This window comes from Gorilla gorilla, chromosome 4 (genome assembly GCF_029281585.2).
Source record: "Gorilla gorilla gorilla isolate KB3781 chromosome 4, NHGRI_mGorGor1-v2.1_pri, whole genome shotgun sequence".
NCBI lineage: Eukaryota > Metazoa > Chordata > Mammalia > Primates > Hominidae > Gorilla > Gorilla gorilla.
The window spans coordinates 195028751-195055500 of NC_073228.2; positions in this window are offsets into that span (position 1 = coordinate 195028751).

The following is a 26750-nucleotide window of genomic DNA, read 5'->3' on the forward strand; positions in this document are numbered from 1 at the left end:
TTTGTAGATATTTCCGTGTATATGCAGATAGCTGTTTAGATATTTGTATTTTCATGCAGATAGCGGTTTAGATATTTCCATGTTCAAACAGATAGCGGTGTAGATATTTCCAAGTTTATACAGAGAGCGGTGAAGATATCTCCATCTTAATCCAGATGGCGGTGTAGATATTTATATGTTGATACAGATGGCGGTGCAGATATTTCCATGTTCATACAGATGGCGCTGTAGATATTTAGATGTTTATAGAGATAGCGTTGTAGTTATATCCATGTGTATAGAGATTGCTTTGTAGATATTTCCGTGTATATGCAGATAGCTGTTTAGATATTTCTATTTTCATGCAGATAGCGGTTTAGATATTTCCATGTTCAAACAGATAGCGGTGTAGATATTTCCATGTTCATACAGATAGCGGTGTAGATATTTCCATGTTTATACAGATAGCGGTGAAGATGTATGCATGTTTACACAGATATTGGTGTCGATATTTCCATGTTCATACAGATAGCGGTGTAGATATTTCCATGTTCATCCAGATGGCTGCGTAGATATATCCATGTTCATACAGATAGCGGTGTAGATATTTCCATGTTCATACAGATAGCGGTGTAGATATTTCCATGTTCATACAGATAGCGGTGTAGCTATTTCCATGTTCATACAGATAGCGGTGTAGATATTTCCATGTTCGTACAGATAGCGGTGTAGATATTTCCATGTTCATACAGATAGCTGTGCTGATATTTCCATGTTTATACATGTAGCGGTGTAGATATTTCCATGTTTATACAGATAGCGGTGTAGATATTTCCATGTTTATACAGATAGCGTTGTCGATATTTCCAGGTTTATACAGATAGCGGTGTAGATATTTCCATCTTAATACAGATGGCGGTGTAGATATTTATATGTTCATATAGAAGGCGGTGCAGATATTTCCATATTCATAGAGATGGCGGTGTAGATATTTCCATGTTTATAGTGATAGCGGTGTAGTTATTTCCATGTGTAAAGAGATAGCTTTGTAGACAATTCCATGTATATGCAGATCGCTGTGTAGATATTTCCATTTTCATGCAGATAGCGGTGTAGATATTTCCATGTTCAAACAGATAGCGGTGTAGATATTTCCATGTTCATACAGATAGCGGTGTAGATATTTCCATGTTTATACAGATAGCGGTGAAGGTGTATGCATGTTTAGACAGATAGCGGTGTATATATTTCCATGTTCTTACAGATAGCTCTGTTGATATTTCCATGTTCATCCAGATGGCTGTGTAGATATATCCATGTACATACAGATGGCGGTGAAGATATTTCCATGTTCATACAGATAGCAGTGTTGATATTTCCATGTTCATACAGATAGCGGTGTAGATATTTCCATGTTCATACAGATAGCTGTGTAGCTATTTCCATGTTCATACAGATAGCGGAGTAGATATTTCCATGTTCATCCAGATGGCTGTGTAGATATATCGATGTTCATACAGATGGCGGTGAAGATAATTCCATGTTCATACAGATAGCGGTGTAGATATTTCCATGTTCATACAGATAGTGGTGTAGATATTTCCATGTTCATACAGATAGCGGTGTAGCTATTTCCATGTTCATACAGATAGCGGTGTAGATGTTTCCATGTTCATTCAGATGGCTGTGTAGATATATGCATGTTCATACAGATGGCATTGCAGATATTTCCATGATCATACGGACAGCGGTGTAGATATTTCCATGTTCATACAGATAGCGGTGTAGATATTTCCCTGTTCATACAGATAGAGGGGCTGATATTTCCATGTTCAAACAGATAGCGTTGCTGATATTTCCATGCTTATACAGGTAGCGGGGTAGATATTTCCATGTTTATACAGATAGCGGTGTAGATATTTCCATGTATATACAGATAGCGGTGTAGATATTTCCATGTTTATACAGATAGCGGTGTAGATATCTCCATCTTAATACAGACGGCCGTGTAGATATTTATATTTTCATACAGATGGCAGTGCAGATATTTCCATGTTCATACAGAAAGCGGTTTAGATATTTCCATGTTCATACAGATAGAGGGGCTGATATTTCCATGTTCATACAGATAGCGGTGCTGATATTTCAATGTTTATACAGGTAGCGGGGTAGATATTTCCATGTTTATAGAGATAGCCGTGTAGATATTTCCATGTTTATACAGATAGCGGTGTAGATATTTCCATGTTCAAACAGATAGCGGTGCAGATATTTCCATGTTCATGAAGATAGCAGTTTAGATATTTCCATGTTTATACAGATAGCGGTGTAGATACTTCCATGTTCATACAGGTAGCGGTGTAGATATTTCCATGTTTATAGAGATAGCGGTGTAGATATTTCCATGTTTATACAGATAGCGGTGTAGATATTTCCATGTTTACACAGACAGCGGTGTAGATATCTCCATCTTAATACAGATGGCGGTGTAGATATCTACATCTTAATACAGATGGCGGTGCAGATATTTCCATGTTCATACAGATAGCGTTGTAGCTATTTCCATGTTCATACAGATAGCGGTGTAGATATTTTCATGTTCATCCAGATGGCTGTGTAGACATATCCATGTTCATACAGATGGCGGTGAAGATAATTCCATGTTCATACATCTAGCGGTGTAGATATTTCCATGTTCATACAGATAGCGTTGTAGCTATTTTCATGTTCATACAGATAGCGGTGTAGATATTTCCATGTTCATACAGATAGCGGTGTAGATATTTCCATGTTCATACAGATAGCTGTGCTGATATTTCCATGTTTATACAGGTAGCGGTGTAGATATTTCCATGTTTATACAGATAGCGGTGTAGATATTTCCCCCTTTATACAGATAGCAGTGTAGATATCTCCATCTTAATACAGAAGGCGGTGTAGATATTTATATGTTCATACAGATGGCCGTGCAGATATTTCCATGTTCTTTCAGATAGTGGTGTAGTTATTTCCATGTGTAAAGAGATAGCTGTGTAGATATTTCCATGTATATGCAGTTAGCTGTGTAGATATTTCCATTTTCATGCAGATAGCGGTTTAGATATTTCCATGTTCAAACAGATAGCGGTGTAGATATTTCCATGTTCATACAGATAGCGGTGTACATATTTCCATGTTTATACAGATAGCGGTGAAGATGTATGCATGTTTATACAGATAGTGGTGTAGATATTTCCATGTTCATACAGATAGCGGTGTAGATATTTCCATGTTCATCCAGATGGCTGTGTAGATATATCCATGTTCATACAGATAGCGGTGTAGATATCTCCATGTTCATACAGATAGCGGTGTAGATATTTCCATGTTCATACAGATAGCGGTGTAGCTATTTCCATGTTCATACAGATAGCGGTGTATATATTTCCATGTTCATACAGATAGCTCTGTTGATATTTCCATGTTCATCCAGATGGCTGTGTAGATATATCCATGTACATACAGATGGCGGTGAAGATATTTCCATGTTCATACAGATAGCAGTGTTGATATTTCCATGTTCATACAGATAGCGGTGTAGATATTTCCATGTTCATACAGATAGCTGTGTAGCTGTTTCCATGTTCATACAGATAGCGGTGTAGATATTTCCATGTTCATCCAGATGGCTGTGTAGATATATCAATGTTCATACAGATGGCGGTGAAGATAATTCCATGTTCATACAGATAGCGGTGTAGATATTTCCATGTTCATACAGATAGTGGTGTAGATATTTCCATGTTCATACAGATAGCAGTGTAGCTATTTCCATGTTCATACAGATAGCGGTGTAGATGTTTCCATGTTCATCCAGATGGCTGTGTAGATATATCCATGTTCATACAGATGGCATTGCAGATATTTCAATGTTCATACGGACAGCGGTGTAGATATTTCCATGTTCATACAGATAGCGGTGTAGATATTTCCATGTTCATACAGATAGAGGGGCTGATATTTCCATGTTCATACAGATAGTGGTGCTGATATTTCCATGCTTATACAGGTAGCGGGGTAGATATTTCCATGTTTATACAGATAGCGGTGTAGATATTTCCATGTATATACAGATAGCGGTGTAGATATTTCCATGTTTATACAGATAGCGGTGTAGATATCTCCATCTTAATACAGACGGCCGTGTAGATATTTATATTTTCATACAGATGGCAGTGCAGATATTTCCATGTTCATACAGAAAGCGGTGTAGATATTTCCATGTTCATACAGATAGAGGGGCTGATATTTCCATGTTCATACAGATAGCGGTGCTGATATTTCAATGTTTATACAGGTAGCGTGGTAGATATTTCCATGTTTATACAGATAGCGGTGTAGATATTTCCATGTTTATACAGATAGCGGTGTAGATATTTCCATGTTCAAACAGATAGCTGTGTAGATATTTCCATGTTCATGCAGATAGCAGTTTAGATATTTCCATGTTTATACAGATAGCGGTGAAGATGTATGCATGTTTACACAGATAGTGGTGTAGATATTTCCGTGTTCATACAGATACCGGTGTAGATATTTCCATGTTCATCCAGATGGCTGTGTAGATATATCCATGTTCATCCAGATGGCGTTGTAGATATTTCCATGTTCATACAGATAGCGGTGTAGTTATTTCCATGTGTAAAGTGATAGCTGTGTAGATATTTCCATGTAAATGCAGATAGCTCTGTAGATATTTCCATTTTCATGCAGATAGCGGTTTAGATATTTCCATGTTCAAACAGATAGCGGTGCTGATATTTCCATGTTTATACAGGTAGCGGTGTAGATATTTCCATGTTTATACAGGTAGCGTTGTAGATATTTCCATGTTTATACAGGTAGCGGTGTAGGTATTTCCATGTTTATACAGATAGCGGTGTAGATATTTCCAAGTTTATACAGAGAGCGGTGAAGATATCTCCATCTTAATCCAGATGGCGGTGTAGATATTTATATGTTCATACAGATGGCGGTGCAGATATTTCCATGTTCATACAGATGGCGCTGTAGATATTTAGATGTTTATAGAGATAGCGTTGTAGTTATTTCAATGTGTATAGAGATAGCTTTGTAGATATTTCCGTGTATATGCAGATAGCTGTTTAGATATTTGTATTTTCATGCAGATAGCGGTTTAGATATTTCCATGTTCAAACAGATAGCGGTGTAGATATTTCCAAGTTTATACAGAGAGCGGTGAAGATATCTCCATCTTAATCCAGATGGCGGTGTAGATATTTATATGTTGATACAGATGGCGGTGCAGATATTTCCATGTTCATACAGATGGCGCTGTAGATATTTAGATGTTTATAGAGATAGCGTTGTAGTTATATCCATGTGTATAGAGATTGCTTTGTAGATATTTCCGTGTATATGCAGATAGCTGTTTAGATATTTCTATTTTCATGCAGATAGCGGTTTAGATATTTCCATGTTCAAACAGATAGCGGTGTAGATATTTCCATGTTCATACAGATAGCGGTGTAGATATTTCCATGTTTATACAGATAGCGGTGAAGATGTATGCATGTTTACACAGATATTGGTGTCGATATTTCCATGTTCATACAGATAGCGGTGTAGATATTTCCATGTTCATCCAGATGGCTGCGTAGATATATCCATGTTCATACAGATAGCGGTGTAGATATTTCCATGTTCATACAGATAGCGGTGTAGATATTTCCATGTTCATACAGATAGCGGTGTAGCTATTTCCATGTTCATACAGATAGCGGTGTAGATATTTCCATGTTCGTACAGATAGCGGTGTAGATATTTCCATGTTCATACAGATAGCTGTGCTGATATTTCCATGTTTATACATGTAGCGGTGTAGATATTTCCATGTTTATACAGATAGCGGTGTAGATATTTCCATGTTTATACAGATAGCGTTGTCGATATTTCCAGGTTTATACAGATAGCGGTGTAGATATTTCCATCTTAATACAGATGGCGGTGTAGATATTTATATGTTCATATAGAAGGCGGTGCAGATATTTCCATATTCATAGAGATGGCGGTGTAGATATTTCCATGTTTATAGTGATAGCGGTGTAGTTATTTCCATGTGTAAAGAGATAGCTTTGTAGACAATTCCATGTATATGCAGATCGCTGTGTAGATATTTCCATTTTCATGCAGATAGCGGTGTAGATATTTCCATGTTCAAACAGATAGCGGTGTAGATATTTCCATGTTCATACAGATAGCGGTGTAGATATTTCCATGTTTATACAGATAGCGGTGAAGGTGTATGCATGTTTAGACAGATAGCGGTGTATATATTTCCATGTTCTTACAGATAGCTCTGTTGATATTTCCATGTTCATCCAGATGGCTGTGTAGATATATCCATGTACATACAGATGGCGGTGAAGATATTTCCATGTTCATACAGATAGCAGTGTTGATATTTCCATGTTCATACAGATAGCGGTGTAGATATTTCCATGTTCATACAGATAGCTGTGTAGCTATTTCCATGTTCATACAGATAGCGGAGTAGATATTTCCATGTTCATCCAGATGGCTGTGTAGATATATCGATGTTCATACAGATGGCGGTGAAGATAATTCCATGTTCATACAGATAGCGGTGTAGATATTTCCATGTTCATACAGATAGTGGTGTAGATATTTCCATGTTCATACAGATAGCGGTGTAGCTATTTCCATGTTCATACAGATAGCGGTGTAGATGTTTCCATGTTCATTCAGATGGCTGTGTAGATATATGCATGTTCATACAGATGGCATTGCAGATATTTCCATGATCATACGGACAGCGGTGTAGATATTTCCATGTTCATACAGATAGCGGTGTAGATATTTCCCTGTTCATACAGATAGAGGGGCTGATATTTCCATGTTCAAACAGATAGCGTTGCTGATATTTCCATGCTTATACAGGTAGCGGGGTAGATATTTCCATGTTTATACAGATAGCGGTGTAGATATTTCCATGTATATACAGATAGCGGTGTAGATATTTCCATGTTTATACAGATAGCGGTGTAGATATCTCCATCTTAATACAGACGGCCGTGTAGATATTTATATTTTCATACAGATGGCAGTGCAGATATTTCCATGTTCATACAGAAAGCGGTGTAGATATTTCCATGTTCATACAGATAGAGGGGCTGATATTTCCATGTTCATACAGATAGCGGTGCTGATATTTCAATGTTTATACAGGTAGCGGGGTAGATATTTCCATGTTTATAGAGATAGCCGTGTAGATATTTCCATGTTTATACAGATAGCGGTGTAGATATTTCCATGTTCAAACAGATAGCGGTGCAGATATTTCCATGTTCATGAAGATAGCAGTTTAGATATTTCCATGTTTATACAGATAGCGGTGAAGATGTATGCATGTTTACACAGATAGCGGTGTAGATATTTCCGTGTTCATACAGATACCGTTGTAGATATTTCCATGTTCATCCAGATGGCTGTGTAGATATATCCATGTTCATACAGATGGCGTTGAAGATATTTCCATGTTCATACAGATAGCGGTGTAGTTATTTCCATATGTAAAGTGATAGCTGTGTAGATATTTCCATGGAAATGCAGATAGCTGTGTAGATGTTTCCATTTTCATGCAGATAGCGGTTTAGATATTTCCATGTTCAAACAGATAGCGGTGTAGATATTTCCATGTTCATAGAGATAGCGGTGTAGATATTTCCATGTTCATACAGATAGCGGTGCTGATATTTCCATGTTTATACAGATAGCGGTGCTGATATTTCCATGTTTATACAGGTAGCGGTGTAGATATTTCCATGTTTATACAGATAGCGGTGTAGACATTTCCATGTTTATACAGATAGCGGTGTAGATATTGCCATGTTTATACAGATAGCGGTGTAGATATCTCCTTCTTAATACAGATGGCGGTGCAGATATTTATATGTTCATACACATGGCGGTGCAGATATTACCATGTTAATACAGATGGCGGTGTAGATATTTCCATGTTCATACAGAAGGCTGTGTAGATATATCCATGTTCATACAGATGGCGGTGAAGATATTTCCATGTTCATACCGATAGCGGTGTACATATTTCCATGTTTATACAGATAGCGGTGTATATATCTCCTTCTTTATACAGATGGCGGTGCAGATATTTATATGTTCATACACATGGCGGTGCAGATATTTCCATGTTCATACAGATGGCGGTGTAGATATTTCGATGTTTATAGAGATAGCGGTGTAGTTATTTCCATGTGTAAAGAGATAGCTGTGTAGATATTTCCATGTATATGCAGATAGCTGTGTAGATATTTCCATTTTCATGCAGACAGCAGTGTAGATATTTCCGAGTTCAAACAGATACCGGTGTAGATATTTCCATGTTCATACAGATAGCGGTGTAGATATTTCCATGTTCATACAGATAGCGGTGCAGATATTTCCATGTTCATACAGATAGCGGTGTAGATATTTCCATGTTTATACAGAGAGCGGTGTAGATATTTCCATGTTTATACAGATAGCGGTGTAGATATCTCCATCTTAATACAGATGGTGGTGTAGATATTTATATGTTCATACAGATGGCGGTGCAGATATTTCCATGTTCATACAGATGGCGGTGTAGATATTTCCATGTTCAAACTGATAGCGGTGTAGTTATTTCCATGTGTAAAGAGATAGCTGTGTAGATATTTCCATGTATATGCAGATAGCAGTGTAGATATTTCCATTTTCATGCAGATAGCGGTGTAGATATTTCCATGTTCAAACAGATAGCGGTGTAGATATTTCTATATTCATACAGGTAGCGGTGTAGATATTTCCATGTTTATTCAGATAGCGGTGTAGGTATCTCCATCTTAATACAGATCGCAGTGTAGATATTTATATGTCCATATAGATGGCGGTGCAGATGTTTCCATGTTCATACAGATGGCAGTGTAGATATTTCCATATTCATACAGATAGCGGTGTAGTTATTTCCATGTGTAAAGAGATGGCTGTGTAGATATTTCCACGTATATGCAGATAGCTGTGTAGATATTTCCATTTTCAGGCAGATAGCGGTGTACATATTTCCATCTTCAAACAGATAACGGTGTAGATATTTCCATGTTCGTACAGATAGCGGTGTAGATATTTCCAAGTTTATACAGATAGCGGTGAAGATGTATGCATTTTTACACAGATTGCGGTGTGGATATTTCCATGTTCATCCAGAGGGCTGTGTAGATATATCCATGTTCATACAGATGGCGGTGAAGATATCTCCATGTTCATACAGATAGCGGTGTAGTTATTTCCATGTGTAAAGAGATAGCTGTGTAGATATTGCCATGTATATGCAGATAGCTGTGTAGATATTTCCATTTTCATGCAGATAGCGGTTTAGATATTTCCATGTTCAAACAGATAGCGGTGTAGATATTTCCATGTTCATAGAGATAGCGGTGTAGATATTTCCATGTTCATACAGATAGAGGGGCTGATATTTCCATGTTCATACAGATAGCGGTGCTGATATTTCCATGTTTATACAGGTAGTGGTGTAGATATTTCCATGTTTATTCAAGTAGCAGTGTAGATATTTCCATGTTTATACAGATAGCGGTGTAGATATTTCCATGTTTATACAGATAGCGGTGTAGATATCTCCTTCTTAATACAGATGGCGGTGTAGATATTTATATGTTCATACAGATGGCGGTGCAGATATTTCCATGTTCATACAGATGGCGGTGTAGATATTTCCATGTTCAAACTGATAGCGGTGTATTTATTTCCATGTGTAAAGTGATAGCTGTGTAGATATTTCCATGTATATGCAGATAGCAGTGTAGATATTTCCATTTTCATGCAGATAGCGGTGTAGATATTTCCATGTTCAAGCAGATAGCGGTGTAGATATTTCCATGTTCATACAGATAGCGGTGTAGATATTTCCATGTTCATACAGATAGCGGTGTAGATATTTCCATGTTCATACAGATAGCGGTGAAGATGTATGCATGTTTGCACAGATAGCGGTGTAGATATTTCCATGTTCATCCAGATGGCTGTGTAGATATATCCATGTTCATACAGATAGCGGTGTAGATATTTCCATGTTCATACAGATAGCGGTGTAGCTATTTCCATGTTCATACAGATAGCGGTGTAGATATTTCCATGTTTATACAGATAGCGGTGAAGATGTATGCATGTTTACACAGATAGCGGAGTAGATATTTCCAGGTTCATACAGATAGCGGAGTAGATATTTCGATGTTCATCCAGATGGCTGTGTAGATATATCCATGTTCATACAGATAGCGGTGTAGATATTTCCATGTTTATACAGATAGTGTTGTAGCTATTTCCATGTTCATACAGATAGCGGTGTAGCTATTTCCATGTTCATACAGATTGCGGTGTAGATATTTCCTTGTTCTTACAGATAGCGGTGTAGATATTTCCATGTTCATACAGATAGCTGTGCTGATATTTCCAAGTTTATTCAGGTAGCGGTGTAGATATTTCCATGTTTATACAGATAGCGGTGTAGATCTTTCCATGTTTATACAGATAGCGGTGTAGATATTTCCAGGTTTATACAGAGAGCGGTGTAGATATCTCCATCTTAATACAGATGGTGGTGTAGATATTTATATGTTCATACAGATGGTGGTGCAGACATTTCCATGTTCATACAGATGGCGGTGTAGATATTTCCATGTTTATAGAGATAGCGGTGTAGTTATTTCCATGTGTAAAGAGATAGCTGTGTAGATATTTCCATGTATATGCAGATAGCTGTGTAGATATTTCCATTTTCATGCAGACAGCAGTGTAGATATTTCCGAGTTCAAACAGATACCGGTGTAGATATTTCCATGTTCATACAGATAGCGGTGTAGATATTTCCATGTTCATACAGATAGCGGTGCAGATATTTCCATGTTCATACAGATAGCGGTGTAGATATTTCCATGTTTATACAGAGAGCGGTGTAGATATTTCCATGTTTATACAGATAGCGGTGTAGATATCTCCATCTTAATACAGATGGTGGTGTAGATATTTATATGTTCATACAGATGGCGGTGCAGATATTTCCATGTTCATACAGATGGCGGTGTAGATATTTCCATGTTCAAACTGATAGCGGTGTAGTTATTTCCATGTGTAAAGAGATAGCTGTGTAGATATTTCCATGTATATGCAGATAGCAGTGTAGATATTTCCATTTTCATGCAGATAGCGGTGTAGATATTTCCATGTTCAAACAGATAGCGGTGTAGATATTTCCATATTCATACAGATAGCGGTGTAGATATTTCCATGTTTATTCAGATAGCGGTGTAGGTATCTCCATCTTAATACAGATCGCAGTGTAGATATTTATATGTCCATATAGATGGCGGTGCAGATGTTTCCATGTTCATACAGATGGCAGTGTAGATATTTCCATATTCATACAGATAGCGGTGTAGTTATTTCCATGTGTAAAGAGATGGCTGTGTAGATATTTCCACGTATATGCAGATAGCTGTGTAGATATTTCCATTTTCATGCAGATAGCGGTGTATATATTTCCATCTTCAAACAGATAACGGTGTAGATATTTCCATGTTCGTACAGATAGCGGTGTAGATATTTCCAAGTTTATACAGATAGCGGTGAAGATGTATGCATTTTTACACAGATTGCGGTGTGGATATTTCCATGTTCATCCAGAGGGCTGTGTAGATATATCCATGTTCATACAGATGGCGGTGAAGATATCTACATGTTCATACAGATAGCGGTGTAGTTATTTCCATGTGTAAAGAGATAGCTGTGTAGATATTTCCATGTATATGCAGATAGCAGTGTAGATATTTCCATTTTCATGCAGATAGCGGTTTAGATATTTCCATGTTCAAACAGATAGCGGTGTAGATATTTCCATGTTCATAGAGATAGCGGTGTAGATATTTCCATGTTCATACAGATAGAGGGGCTGATATTTCCATGTTCATACAGATAGCGGTGCTGATATTTCCATGTTTATACAGGTAGTGGTGTAGATATTTCCATGTTTATTCAAGTAGCAGTGTAGATATTTCCATGTTTATACAGATAGCGGTGTAGATATTTCCATGTTTATACAGATAGCGGTGTAGATATCTCCTTCTTAATACAGATGGCGGTGTAGATATTTATATGTTCATACAGATGGCGGTGCAGATATTTCCATGTTCATACAGATGGCGGTGTAGATATTTCCATGTTCAAACTGATAGCTGTGTATTTATTTCCATGTGTAAAGTGATAGCTGTGTAGATATTTCCATGTATATGCAGATAGCAGTGTAGATATTTCCATTTTCATGCAGATAGCGGTGTAGATATTTCCATGTTCATGCAGATAGCGGTGTAGATATTTCCATGTTCATACAGATAGCGGTGTAGATATTTCCATGTTCATACAGATAGCGGTGTAGATATTTCCATGTTCATACAGATAGCGGTGAAGATGTATGCATGTTTGCACAGATAGCGGTGTAGATATTTCCATGTTCATCCAGATGGCTGTGTAGATATATCCATGTTCATACAGATAGCGGTGTAGATATTTCCATGTTCATACAGATAGCGGTGTAGCTATTTCCATGTTCATACAGATAGCGGTGTAGATATTTCCATGTTTATACAGATAGCGGTGAAGATGTATGCATGTTTACACAGATAGCGGAGTAGATATTTCCAGGTTCATACAGATAGCGGAGTAGATATTTCGATGTTCATCCAGATGGCTGTGTAGATATATCCATGTTCATACAGATAGCGGTGTAGATATTTCCATGTTTATACAGATAGTGTTGTAGCTATTTCCATGTTCATACAGATAACAGTGTAGCTATTTCCATGTTCATACAGATTGCGGTGTAGATATTTCCTTGTTCTTACAGATAGCGGTGTAGATATTTCCATGTTCATACAGATAGCTGTGCTGATATTTCCAAGTTTATTCAGGTAGCGGTGTAGATATTTCCATGTTTATACAGATAGCGGTGTAGATCTTTCCATGTTTATACAGATAGCGGTGTAGATATTTCCAGGTTTATACAGAGAGCGGTGTAGATATCTCCATCTTAATACAGATGGTGGTGTAGATATTTATATGTTCATACAGATGGTGGTGCAGAGATTTCCATGTTCATACAGATGGCGGTGTAGATATTTCCATGTTTATAGAGATAGCGGTGTAGTTATTTCCATGTGTAAAGAGATAGCTTTGTAGTTATTTCCATGTATATGCAGATAGCTGTGTAGATATTTCCATTTTCATGCTGATAGCGGTTTAGATATTTCCATGTTCAAACAGATAGCGGTGTAGATATTTCCATGTTCATACAGATAGCGGTGTAGATATTTCCTTGCTTATGCAGATTGCGGTGAAGATGTATGCATGTTTACACAAATAGCGGTTTAGGTATTTCCATGTTCATGCAGATAGCGGTGTAGATATTTCCATGTTTATACAGATAGCGGTGCTGATATTTCCATGTTTATACAGGTACCGGTGTAGATATTTCCATGTTTATACAGATAGGGGTGTAGATTTTTCCATGTTTATACGGATAGCGGTGTAGATATCTCCTTCTTAATACAGATGGCGGTGCAGATATTTATGTGTTCATACACATGGCGGTGCAGATATTTCCATGTTCATACAGATGGCGGTGTAGATATTTCGATGTTTATAGAGATAGCGGTGTAGTTATTTCCATGTGTAAAGAGATAGCTGTGTAGATATTTCCTTGTATATGCAGATAGCTGTGTAGATATTTCCATTGTCATGCAGACAGCGGTGTAGATATTTTCGTGTTCAAACAGATAGCAGTGTAGATATTTCCATGTTCATACAGATAGCGGTGTAGATATTTCCCTGTTCATACAGATAGAGGGGCTGATATTTCCATGTTCAAACAGATAGCGTTGCTGATATTTCCATGCTTATACAGGTAGCGGGGTAGATATTTCCATGTTTATACAGATAGCGGTGTAGATATTTCCATGTATATACAGATAGCGGTGTAGATATTTCCATGTTTATACAGATAGCGGTGTAGATATCTCCATCTTAATACAGACGGCCGTGTAGATATTTATATTTTCATACAGATGGCAGTGCAGATATTTCCATGTTCATACAGAAAGCGGTGTACATATTTCCATGTTCATACAGATAGAGGGGCTGATATTTCCATGTTCATACAGATAGCGGTGCTGATATTTCAATGTTTATACAGGTAGCGGGGTAGATATTTCCATGTTTATAGAGATAGCCGTGTAGATATTTCCATGTTTATACAGATAGCGGTGTAGATATTTCCATGTTCAAACAGATAGCGGTGCAGATATTTCCATGTTCATGAAGATAGCAGTTTAGATATTTCCATGTTTATACAGATAGCGGTGAAGATGTATGCATGTTTACACAGATAGCGGTGTAGATATTTCCGTGTTCATACAGATACCGGTGTAGATATTTCCATGTTCATCCAGATGGCTGTGTAGATATATCCATGTTCATACAGATGGCGTTGAAGATATTTCCATGTTCATACAGATAGCGGTGTAGTTATTTCCATATGTAAAGTGATAGCTGTGTAGATATTTCCATGGAAATGCAGATAGCTGTGTAGATGTTTCCATTTTCATGCAGATAGCGGTTTAGATATTTCCATGTTCAAACAGATAGCGGTGTAGATGTTTCCATGTTCATAGAGATAGCGGTGTAGATATTTCCATGTTCATACAGATAGCGGTGCTGATATTTCCATGTTTATACAGATAGCGGTGCTGATATTTCCATGTTTATACAGGTAGCGGTGTAGATATTTCCATGTTTATACAGATAGCGGTGTAGACATTTCCATGTTTATACAGATAGCGGTGTAGATATTGCCATGTTTATACAGATAGCGGTGTAGATATCTCCTTCTTAATACAGATGGCGGTGCAGATATTTATATGTTCATACACATGGCGGTGCAGATATTACCATGTTAATACAGATGGCGGTGTAGATATTTCCATGTTCATACAGAAGGCTGTGTAGATATATCCATGTTCATACAGATGGCGGTGAAGATATTTCCATGTTCATACCGATAGCGGTGTACATATTTCCATGTTTATACAAATAGCGGTGTATATATCTCCTTCTTAATACAGATGGCGGTGCAGATATTTATATGTTCATACACATGGCGGTGCAGATATTTCCATGTTCATACAGATGGCGGTGTAGATATTTCGATGTTTATAGAGATAGCGGTGTAGTTATGTCCATGTGTAAAGAGATAGCTGTGTAGATATTTCCATGTATATGCAGATAGCTGTGTAGATATTTCCATTTTCATGCAGACAGCAGTGTAGATATTTCCGAGTTCAAACAGATACCGGTGTAGATATTTCCATGTTCATACAGATAGCGGTGTAGATATTTCCATGTTCATACAGATAGCGGTGCAGATATTTCCATGTTCATACAGATAGCGGTGTAGATATTTCCATGTTTATACAGAGAGCGGTGTAGATATTTCCATGTTTATACAGATAGCGGTGTAGATATCTCCATCTTAATACAGATGGTGGTGTAGATATTTATATGTTCATACAGATGGCGGTGCAGATATTTCCATGTTCATACAGATGGCGGTGTAGATATTTCCATGTTCAAACTGATAGCGGTGTAGTTATTTCCATGTGTAAAGAGATAGCTGTGTAGATATTTCCATGTATATGCAGATAGCAGTGTAGATATTTCCATTTTCATGCAGATAGCGGTGTAGATATTTCCATGTTCAAACACATAGCGGTGTAGATATTTCCATATTCATACAGATAGCGGTGTAGATATTTCCATGTTTATTCAGATAGCGGTGTAGGTATCTCCATCTTAATACAGATCGCAGTGTAGATATTTATATGTCCATATAGATGGCGGTGCAGATGTTTCCATGTTCATACAGATGGCAGTGTAGATATTTCCATATTCATACAGATAGCGGTGTAGTTATTTCCATGTGTAAAGAGATGGCTGTGTAGATATTTCCACGTATATGCAGATAGCTGTGTAGATATTTCCATTTTCAGGCAGATAGCGGTGTACATATTTCCATCTTCAAACAGATAACGGTGTAGATATTTCCATGTTCGTACAGATAGCGGTGTAGATATTTCCAAGTTTATACAGATAGCGGTGAAGATGTATGCATTTTTACACAGATTGCGGTGTGGATATTTCCATGTTCATCCAGAGGGCTGTGTAGATATATCCATGTTCATACAGATGGCGGTGAAGATATCTCCATGTTCATACAGATAGCGGTGTAGTTATTTCCATGTGTAAAGAGATAGCTGTGTAGATATTGCCATGTATATGCAGATAGCTGTGTAGATATTTCCATTTTCATGCAGATAGCGGTTTAGATATTTCCATGTTCAAACAGATAGCGGTGTAGATATTTCCATGTTCATAGAGATAGCGGTGTAGATATTTCCATGTTCATACAGATAGAGGGGCTGATATTTCCATGTTCATACAGATAGCGGTGCTGATATTTCCATGTTTATACAGGTAGTGGTGTAGATATTTCCATGTTTATTCAAGTAGCAGTGTAGATATTTCCATGTTTATACAGATAGCGGTGTAGATATTTCCATGTTTATACAGATAGCGGTGTAGATATCTCCTTCTTAATACAGATGGCGGTGTAGATATTTATATGTTCATACAGATGGCGGTGCAGATATTTCCATGTTCATACAGATGGCGGTGTAGATATTTCCATGTTCAAACTGATAGCGGTGTATTTATTTCCATGTGTAAAGTGATAGCTGTGTAGATATTTCCATGTATATGCAGATAGCAGTGTAGATATTTCCATTTTCATGCAGATAGCGGTGTAGATATTTCCATGTTCAAGCAGATAGCGGTGTAGATATTTCCATGTTCATACAGATAGCGGTGTAGATATTTCCATGTTCATACAGATAGCGGTGTAGATATTTCCATGTTCATACAGATAGCGGTGAAGATGTATGCATGTTTGCACAGATAGCGGTGTAGATATTTCCATGTTCATCCAGATGGCTGTGTAGATATATCCATGTTCATACAGATAGCGGTGTAGATATTTCCATGTTCATACAGATAGCGGTGTAGCTATTTCCATGTTCATACAGATAACGGTGTAGATATTTCCATGTTTATACAGATAGCGGTGAAGATGTATGCATGTTTACACAGATAGCGGAGTAGATATTTCCAGGTTCATACAGATAGCGGAGTAGATATTTCGATGTTCATCCAGATGGCTGTGTAGATATATCCATGTTCATACAGATAGCGGTGCAGATATTTCCATGTTTATACAGATAGTGTTGTAGCTATTTCCATGTTCATACAGATAGCGGTGTAGCTATTTCCATGTTCATACAGATTGCGGTGTAGATATTTCCTTGTTCTTACAGATAGCGGTGTAGATATTTCCATGTTCATACAGATAGCTGTGCTGATATTTCCAAGTTTATTCAGGTAGCGGTGTAGATATTTCCATGTTTATACAGATAGCGGTGTAGATCTTTCCATGTTTATACAGATAGCGGTGTAGATATTTCCAGGTTTATACAGAGAGCGGTGTAGATATCTCCATCTTAATACAGATGGTGGTGTAGATATTTATATGTTCATACAGATGGTGGTGCAGACATTTCCATGTTCATACAGATGGCGGTGTAGATATTTCCATGTTTATAGAGATAGCGGTGTAGTTATTTCCATGTGTAAAGAGATAGCTGTGTAGATATTTCCATGTATATGCAGATAGCTGTGTAGATATTTCCATTTTCATGCAGACAGCAGTGTAGATATTTCCGAGTTCAAACAGATACCGGTGTAGATATTTCCATGTTCATACAGATAGCGGTGTAGATATTTCCATGTTCATACAGATAGCGGTGCAGATATTTCCATGTTCATACAGATAGCGGTGTAGATATTTCCATGTTTATACAGAGAGCGGTGTAGATATTTCCATGTTTATACAGATAGCGGTGTAGATATCTCCATCTTAATACAGATGGTGGTGTAGATATTTATATGTTCATACAGATGGCGGTGCAGATATTTCCATGTTCATACAGATGGCGGTGTAGATATTTCCATGTTCAAACTGATAGCGGTGTAGTTATTTCCATGTGTAAAGAGATAGCTGTGTAGATATTTCCATGTATATGCAGATAGCAGTGTAGATATTTCCATTTTCATGCAGATAGCGGTGTAGATATTTCCATGTTCAAACAGATAGCGGTGTAGATATTTCCATATTCATACAGATAGCGGTGTAGATATTTCCATGTTTATTCAGATAGCGGTGTAGGTATCTCCATCTTAATACTGATCGCAGTGTAGATATTTATATGTCCATATAGATGGCGGTGCAGATGTTTCCATGTTCATACAGATGGCAGTGTAGATATTTCCATATTCATACAGATAGCGGTGTAGTTATTTCCATGTGTAAAGAGATGGCTGTGTAGATATTTCCACGTATATGCAGATAGCTGTGTAGATATTTCCATTTTCATGCAGATAGCGGTGTATATATTTCCATCTTCAAACAGATAACGGTGTAGATATTTCCATGTTCGTACAGATAGCGGTGTAGATATTTCCAAGTTTATACAGATAGCGGTGAAGATGTATGCATTTTTACACAGATTGCGGTGTGGATATTTCCATGTTCATCCAGAGGGCTGTGTAGATATATCCATGTTCATACAGATGGCGGTGAAGATATCTACATGTTCATACAGATAGCGGTGTAGTTATTTCCATGTGTAAAGAGATAGCTGTGTAGATATTTCCATGTATATGCAGATAGCTGTGTAGATATTTCCATTTTCATGCAGATAGCGGTTTAGATATTTCCATGTTCAAACAGATAGCGGTGTAGATATTTCCATGTTCATAGAGATAGCGGTGTAGATATTTCCATGTTCATACAGATAGAGGGGCTGATATTTCCATGTTCATACAGATAGCGGTGCTGATATTTCCATGTTTATACAGGTAGTGGTGTAGATATTTCCATGTTTATTCAAGTAGCAGTGTAGATATTTCCATGTTTATACAGATAGCGGTGTAGATATTTCCATGTTTATACAGATAGCGGTGTAGATATCTCCTTCTTAATACAGATGGCGGTGTAGATATTTATATGTTCATACCGATGGCGGTGCAGATATTTCCATGTTCATACAGATGGCGGTGTAGATATTTCCATGTTCAAACTGATAGCTGTGTATTTATTTCCATGTGTAAAGTGATAGCTGTGTAGATATTTCCATGTATATGCAGATAGCAGTGTAGATATTTCCATTTTCATGCAGATAGCGGTGTAGATATTTCCATGTTCAAGCAGATAGCGGTGTAGATATTTCCATGTTCATACAGATAGCGGTGTAGATATTTCCATGTTCATACAGATAGCGGTGTAGATATTTCCATGTTCATACAGATAGCGGTGAAGATGTATGCATGTTTGCACAGATAGCGGTGTAGATATTTACATGTTCATCCAGATGGCTGTGTAGATATATCCATGTTCATACAGATAGCGGTGTAGATATTTCCATGTTCATACAGATAGCGGTGTAGCTATTTCCATGTTCATACAGATAGCGGTGTAGATATTTCCATGTTTATACAGATAGCGGTGAAGATGTATGCATGTTTACACAGATAGCGGAGTAGATATTTCCAGGTTCATACAGATAGCGGAGTAGATATTTCGATGTTCATCCAGATGGCTGTGTAGATATATCCATGTTCATACAGATAGCGGTGTAGATATTTCCATGTTTATACAGATAGTGTTGTAACTATTTCCATGTTCATACAGATAACGGTGTAGCTATTTCCATGTTCATACAGATTGCGGTGTAGATATTTCCTTGTTCTTACAGATAGCGGTGTAGATATTTCCATGTTCATACAGATAGCTGTGCTGATATTTCCAAGTTTATTCAGGTAGCGGTGTAGATATTTCCATGTTTATACAGATAGCGGTGTAGATCTTTCCATGTTTATACAGATAGCGGTGTAGATATTTCCAGGTTTATACAGAGAGCGGTGTAGATATCTCCATCTTAATACAGATGGTGGTGTAGATATTTATATGTTCATACAGATGGTGGTGCAGAGATTTCCATGTTCATACAGATGGCGGTGTAGATATTTCCATGTTTATAGAGATAGCGGTGTAGTTATTTCCATGTGTAAAGAGATAGCTTTGTAGTTATTTCCATGTATATGCAGATAGCTGTGTAGATATTTCCATTTTCATGCTGATAGCGGTTTAGATATTTCCATGTTCAAACAGATAGCGGTATAGATATTTCCATGTTCATACAGATAGCAGTGTAGATATTTCCTTGCTTATGCAGATTGCGGTGAAGATGTATGCATGTTTACACAAATAGCGGTGTAGGTATTTCCATGTTCATGCAGATAGCGGTGTAGATATTTCCATGTTTATACAGATAGCGGTGCTGATATTTCCATGTTTATACAGGTACCGGTGTAGATATTTCCATGTTTATACAGATAGGGGTGTAGATTTTTCCATGTTTATACGGATAGCGGTGTAGATATCTCCTTCTTAATACAGATGGCGGTGCAGATATTTATATGTTCATACACATGGCGGTGCAGATATTTCCATGTTCATACAGATGGCGGTGTAGATATTTCGATGTTTATAGAGATAGCGGTGTAGTTATTTCCATGTGTAAAGAGATAGCTGTGTAGATATTTCCTTGTATATGCAGATAGCTGTGTAGATATTTCCATTGTCATGCAGACAGCGGTGTAGATATTTTCGTGTTCAAACAGATAGCAGTGTAGATATTTCCATGTTCATACAGATAGCGGTGTAGATATTTCCATGTTCATACAGATAGCGGTGCAGATATTTCCATGTTCATACAGATAGCGGTGTAGATATTTCCATGTTTATACAGAGAGCGGTGTAGATATTTCCATGTTTATACAGATAGCGGTGTAGATATCTCCATCTTAATACAGATGGTGGTGTAGATATTTATATGTTCATACAGATGGCGGTGCAGATATTTCCATGTTCATACAGATGGCGGTGTAGATATTTCCATGTTCAAACTGATAGCGGTGTAGTTATTTCCATGTGTAAAGAGATAGCTGTGTAGATATTTCCATGTATATGCAGATAGCAGTGTAGATATTTCCATTTTCATGCAGATAGCGGTGTAGATATTTCCATGTTCAAACAGATAGCGGTGTAGATATTTCCATATTCATACAGATAGCGGTGTAGATATTTCCATGTTTATTCAGATAGCGGTGTAGGTATCTCCATCTTAATACAGATCGCAGTGTAGATATTTATATGTCCATATAGATGGCGGTGCAGATGTTTCCATGTTCATACAGATGGCAGTGTAGATATTTCCATATTCATACAGATAGCGGTGTAGTTATTTCCATGTGTAAAGAGATGGCTGTGTAGATATTTCCACGTATATGCAGATAGCTGTGTAGATATTTCCATTTTCATGCAGATAGCGGTGTATATATTTCCATCTTCAAACAGATAACGGTGTAGATATTTCCATGTTCGTACAGATAGCGGTGTAGATATTTCCAAGTTTATACAGATAGCGGTGAAGATGTATGCATTTTTACACAGATTGCGGTGTGGATATTTCCATGTTCATCCAGAGGGCTGTGTAGATATATCCATGTTCATACAGATGGCGGTGAAGATATCTCCATGTTCATACAGATAGCGGTGTAGTTATTTCCATGTGTAAAGAGATAGCTGTGTAGATATTTCCATGTATATGCAGATAGCTGTGTAGATATTTCCATTTTCATGCAGATAGCGGTTTAGATATTTCCATGTTCAAACAGATAGCGGTGTAGATATTTCCATGTTCATAGAGATAGCGGTGTAGATATTTCCATGTTCATACAGATAGAGGGGCTGATATTTCCATGTTCATACAGATAGCGGTGCTGATATTTCCATGTTTATACAGGTAGTGGTGTAGATATTTCCATGTTTATTCAAGTAGCAGTGTAGATATTTCCATGTTTATACAGATAGCGGTGTAGATATTTCCATGTTTATACAGATAGCGGTGTAGATATCTCCTTCTTAATACAGATGGCGGTGTAGATATTTATATGTTCATACAGATGGCGGTGCAGATATTTCCATGTTCATACAGATGGCGGTGTAGATATTTCCATGTTCAAACTGATAGCTGTGTATTTATTTCCATGTGTAAAGTGATAGCTGTGTAGATATTTCCATGTATATGCAGATAGCAGTGTAGATATTTCCATTTTCATGCAGATAGCGGTGTAGATATTTCCATGTTCAAGCAGATAGCGGTGTAGATATTTCCATGTTCATACAGATAGCGGTGTAGATATTTCCATGTTCATACAGATAGCGGTGTAGATATTTCCATGTTCATACAGATAGCGGTGAAGATGTATGCATGTTTGCACAGATAGCGGTGTAGATATTTACATGTTCATCCAGATGGCTGTGTAGATATATCCATGTTCATACAGATAGCGGTGTAGATATTTCCATGTTCATACAGATAGCGGTGTAGCTATTTCCATGTTCATACAGATAGCGGTGTAGATATTTCCATGTTTATACAGATAGCGGTGAAGATGTATGCATGTTTACACAGATAGCGGAGTAGATATTTCCAGGTTCATACAGATAGCGGAGTAGATATTTCGATGTTCATCCAGATGGCTGTGTAGATATATCCATGTTCATACAGATAGCGGTGTAGATATTTCCATGTTTATACAGATAGTGTTGTAACTATTTCCATGTTCATACAGATAACGGTGTAGCTATTTCCATGTTCATACAGATTGCGGTGTAGATATTTCCTTGTTCTTACAGATAGCGGTGTAGATATTTCCATGTTCATACAGATAGCTGTGCTGATATTTCCAAGTTTATTCAGGTAGCGGTGTAGATATTTCCATGTTTATACAGATAGCGGTGTAGATCTTTCCATGTTTATACAGATAGCGGTGTAGATATTTCCAGGTTTATACAGAGAGCGGTGTAGATATCTCCATCTTAATACAGATGGTGGTGTAGATATTTATATGTTCATACAGATGGTGGTGCAGAGATTTCCATGTTCATACACATGGCGGTGTAGATATTTCCATGTTTATAGAGATAGCGGTGTAGTTATTTCCATGTGTAAAGAGATAGCTTTGTAGTTATTTCCATGTATATGCAGATAGCTGTGTAGATATTTCCATTTTCATGCTGATAGCGGTTTAGATATTTCCATGTTCAAACAGATAGCGGTATAGATATTTCCATGTTCATACAGATAGCGGTGTAGATATTTCCTTGCTTATGCAGATTGCGGTGAAGATGTATGCATGTTTACACAAATAGCGGTGTAGGTATTTCCATGTTCATGCAGATAGCGGTGTAGATATTTCCATGTTTATACAGATAGCGGTGCTGATATTTCCATGTTTATACAGGTACCGGTGTAGATATTTCCATGTTTATACAGATAGGGGTGTAGATTTTTCCATGTTTATACGGATAGCGGTGTAGATATCTCCTTCTTAATACAGATGGCGGTGCAGATATTTATATGTTCATACACATGGCGGTGCAGATATTTCCATGTTCATACAGATGGCGGTGTAGATATTTCGATGTTTATAGAGATAGCGGTGTAGTTATTTCCATGTGTAAAGAGATAGCTGTGTAGATATTTCCTTGTATATGCAGATAGCTGTGTAGATATTTCCATTGTCATGCAGACAGCGGTGTAGATATTTTCGTGTTCAAACAGATAGCAGTGTAGATATTTCCATGTTCATACAGATAGCGGTGTAGATATTACCATATTCATACAGATAGCGGTGTAGATATTTCCATGTTCATACACATAGCGGTGTAGATATTTCCATGTTTATACAGATAGCGGTGTAGATATTTCCATGTTTATACAGATAGCGGTGTAAATATTTCCATGTTCATCCAGATGGCTATGTAGATGTATCCATGTTCACACAGATAGCGGTGTAGATATTTCCAAGTTCATACAGATAGTGGTGTAGATATTTCCATGTTCATACAGATAGCGGTGTAGCTATTTCCATGTTCATACAGAGAGCCGTGTAGATATTTCCATGTTCATTCAGATGGCGGTGCAGATATTTCCATGTTCATACAGATGGCGGTGTAGATATTTCCATGTTTATAGAGATAGCGGTGTAGTCATTTCCATGTGAAAAGAGATAGCTTTGTAGATATTTCATTGTATATGCAGATAGCTGTGTAGATATTTCTATTTTCATGCAGATAGCGGTTTAGATATTTCCATGTTCAAACAGATTGCAGTGTAGATATTTCCATGTTCATACAGATAGCGGTGTAGATATTTCCATGTTTATACAGATAGCGGTGAAGACGTATGCATGTTTACACAGATAGCAGTGTAGATATTTCCATGTTCATACAGATCGCGGTGTAGATATTTCCATTTTTCATCCTGATGGCTGTGTAGACATATCCATGTTCATACAGATGGCGGTGAAGATATTTCCATGCTCATACAGATAGCGGTGTAGTTATTTCCATGTTCATACAGATAGCGGATTAGATATTTCCATGTTCATACAGATGGCAGTGTAGATATATCCATTTTCATCCAGATGGCGGTGAAGATATTTCCATGTTCATACAGATACCGGTGTAGATATTTCCATGTTCATATAGATAGCGGTGTAGATATTTCCATGTTCATATTGATAGCGGTGAAGATATTTCCATGTTTATGCAGGTAGCGGTGTAGATATTTCCATGTTTATACAGATAGCTGTGTAGATATTTCCATGTTTATACAGATAGCGGTGTAGATATTTCCAGGTTTATACAGATAGCAGTGTAGATATCTCCATCTTAATATAGATGGTGGTGTAGATATTTATACGTTCATACCGAAGGCGGTGCAGATATTTCCATGTTCATACAGATGGCGGTGTAGATATTTCCATATTTATAGAGATAGCGGTGTAGTTATATCCATGTGTAAAGAGATAGATTTGTAGACATTTCCATGTATATGCAGATAGCTGTGTAGATATTTCCATTTTCATGCAGATAGCGGTGTAGATATTACCATGTTCAAACAGATAGCGGTGTAGATATTTCCTTGTTCATACAGATAGCGGTGCAGATATTTCCATGTTTATACAGATAGCGGTGAAGATGTATGCATGTTTACACAGATAGCGGTGAAGATGTATGCATGTTTACACAGATAGCGGTGTAGATATTTCCATGTTCATACAGATAGCTTTGTAGATATTTCCATGTTCATACAGATAGCGGTGAAGATGTATGCATGTTTACACAGATAGCGGTGTAGATATTTCCATGTTCATCCAGATGGTTGTGTAGATATATACATGTTCATACAGATAGCGGTGTAGATATTTCCATGTTCATACATCTAGCGGTGTAGCTATTTCCATGTTCATACAGATAGCAGTGTAGATATTTCCATGTTTATACAGATAGCGGTGAAGATGTGTGCATGTTTACACAGATAGCGGAGTAGATATTTCCAGGTTCATATAGATAGCGGTGTAGATATTTCCATGGTCATCCAGATGGCTGTGTAGATATATCCATCTTCATACAGATGGCGGTGTAGATATTTCCATGTTCATACAGATAGTGGTGTAGATATTTCCATGTTGATACAGATAGCGGTGTAGCTATTTCCATGTTCATACAAATAGCGGTGTAGGTATTTCCATGTTCGTACAGATAGCGGTGTAGATATTTCCATGTTCATAGAGATAGCTGTGCTGATATTTCCATGTTTATTCATGTAGCGGTGTAGATATTTCCATGTTTATACAGATAGCGGTGTAGATCTTTCAATGTTTATACAGATAGCGGTGTAGATATTTCCAGGTTTATACAGATAGCGGTGTAGATATCTCCATCTGAATACAGATGGCGGTGTAGATATTTATATGTTCATACAGATGGCGGTGCAGATATTTCCATGTTCATACAGTTGGCGGTGTAGATGTTTCCATGTTTATAGAGATAGCGGTGTAGTTATTTCCATGTGTAAAGAGATAGCTTTGTAGATATTTCCATGTATATGCAGATAGCTGTGTAGATATTTCCATTTTCATGCTGATAGCGGTTTAGATATTTCCAAGTTCAAACAGATAGCGGTGTAGATATTTCCTTTTTCATACAGATAGCGGTGTACATATTTCCTTGCTTATGCAGATTGCGGTGAAGATGTATGCATGTTTACACAAATAGCGGTGCAGATATTTCCATGTTCATGCAGATAGCGGTGTAGATATTTCCATGTTCATCCAGATGGCTGTGTAGATATATCCATGTTCATACAGATAGCGGTGTAGATATTTCCATGTTCATACAGATAGCGGTGTAGGTTTTTCCATGTTCATACTGATAGCGGTGCTGATATTTCCATGTTTATGCAGGTAGCGGTGTAGATATTTCCATGTTTATACAGATAGCTGTGTAGATATTTCCATGTTCAAACAGATAGCGGTGTAGATATTTCCATGTTCATACAGAT